Here is a 2,299-nt window from a genome sequence, read left to right as displayed (position 1 = left end):
TGATGTGCAAGGTCAAATATTAAATCTGTGAATTTATCTTTCTTGTATTCTCCAAACATTATATATTAATGGGTAAAAGCCTACATTAATTACAGTGAGGCTGGGAGCACCTTAGGAGAGTCTAAACAAGGGCTACAAAATAAATATCAGATAAAATGTACTTAGCAAAAGAACACAATTCTCCTGAAATTTTATGCAAAAATGTCATGATCTAGTTTATATGGCCATTCCACTCAGAACAAGCCTGATCCTGTCTGATCTCGGAAGCTAAGCAGGGTTGAGCCTGGTTAGTACTTGGATGGGAGACTACCTAGGAAGACCAGGTGCCATAGGCATAAAAAATAAAAAATAAAGGATTGTAAGCTGACAAGGTCCTTCCAATCTGTGAGGTCAACCAAGGATTACCCTGCCTAAAAAAAAATGTCATGATCTAAATGGAAGATTTAATGGGACTTCAATAAATTCTCAAATGTAAATAAAGAAACTAAACCAGAAGAATAAGACATAAAGATATAAGGAAGAGTATTATCAGAACCGGGGACCATGAAAGAAAGAGATATGTGAAGGAGAGATTGAAATGACTGAATGAGAGACAGAGGGGTCTTTAAACTGGACATATCACTAGTCTGATGACCAGCCCTGGAGGTATGCTGAAACCTCACAGGATTCTAGCTGAATTTTATTTGAAGAAGAAAGCAACTGGTCATCCATGTGTGCAGTGAATGAAGATGAGCTGACCTGAGTATGAGAGGTAAAAGTTAGTAGAGGAAAGAGTCATATATAAATTTTAAATAGAGTGTAGGAGTAAGAGTTTGGAAATGGAAAAGGAATCAATAAGAAATGAAACCCCATAACTTGTGACCAAAGTACATGAGAACTGAGAGAACAAAGTGCTACCACCAGAGATATCCTCGCAGAAGCTACGCCCTTGGAATTGAGGCAGGCTTTACTAAGGCAAAGGAGAAGGAAGCATATGGAGAAATGTTTGAGATATGAGGAAAGGCTGATATCTATGGAAGGATACTTCCAGGAGACATAGAAGAGGATTTTGAGAGTTGAGGAAAACTGGAGACATGAACCATAAAGCCTTACAGGGAACAGAGAGTAGCAACTCATATGGGTGCCAACTGACAAAATTACACATAGAAAAAAATGGTCAATTTAGTCTTGTTTTGAAAAGGATGGAAACTGTGCCTGATGCCAGGGGCCCTGACATTTAAAATGCTTGAGTGTCTCCCCTATACAAAAATTTGTATTAAATACTAGTGACTTAAAATCAGAAATCATATTAAAAGTTAAATGTAATTTCAGATTACTCCATTTTACTTATGATATACCCATCTGGTTTATAATAGGTCCGTGGTATCATAGAAAAATATGTGGTCTTTGTCCCCAGTTCCTTTGTTCTCAGTTCCTAAAATGCTTGGAATTTCCTGAGTGATACAGGTGATAGAATTGTCTTATGTTCTAATGGGTTGTCTTTGGCGAGCCTCAAGATTGCTTTAGAATGGGTTCTAGTTATCAGAAAGACCAATTTTTGATTAGAATTTGGAGCTTGCAACCTCTGGGAATGGGAGAGGGTGCTGGAGATTGAGTTAATCATGCATGGCCAATAATTTAATCAATCGTGCTTACCTAATGAAACCATCATAAAAATCTCTACATGCAAAGTTTAGAGGGCTTTTGGGTTGGTGAATGTATCCACATGCTGGGAGGATGGCATATCCCAATTTCATGAGACTCTGTGCTCAAGACCCAGATATGATCTTACGTAACTCTTCATCTAGTTTATCTGTATTTTTTATAATAAACTAGTATATATAACTGAAGTGTCTTCCTGAGTTCTGTGACCCATTTTGGCAGTATTGAACCTGAGGAGCAGTTCATGAAAACCCCTGATTGATGGCCAATTGGTCAGAAGTACAGGTGGCCTAAGACTTCTGACTGACATGTGAAGTGGGGGCACTTTTGTGACACTGAGTCCTTAAGCTCTGGGGTCTACCCTAATTTTAAGTAGTGTCAGAATTGAATTGGCCATCAGAATTGTGTCAGAATTGAATTGGATCATTGGACATCTAGTTGGTGTCAGAGAATTAGAGAAGTGGTAGTGGGAAAAATACCACATATTTGGTGTCAGGAGGAAAACACATCTCTCAGATACTCTTTTATTATGATTAGCCTAAACAACAGAGAATTAAGTAAAACTGAATAGAATGTGAATTATACTGAAATGAACTCTTTGATACCCTTACATGGAAATTCAGTGATAGATGCTATAATTCCTAAGTCAAATAGCAAT

At 37.6% G+C, this 2,299-nt stretch overlaps 1 pseudogene; it reads left to right on the top strand.

Annotated features, from left to right (window-relative positions):
* Positions 1 to 216: 216 nt before the first annotated feature.
* On the top strand, positions 217 to 335 carry LOC120613600 (uncharacterized; annotated as a pseudogene).
* Positions 336 to 2,299: the final 1,964 nt, after the last annotated feature.

The sequence above is a fragment of the Pteropus medius genome, unplaced genomic scaffold, assembly GCF_902729225.1.
Source record: "Pteropus medius unplaced genomic scaffold, Ma_sr-lr_union100, whole genome shotgun sequence".
Taxonomy (NCBI): Eukaryota; Metazoa; Chordata; class Mammalia; order Chiroptera; family Pteropodidae; genus Pteropus; species Pteropus medius.
Note: the sequence above shows the minus strand (reverse complement) of the source record. Positions and strands in the feature narration are given on the sequence as shown.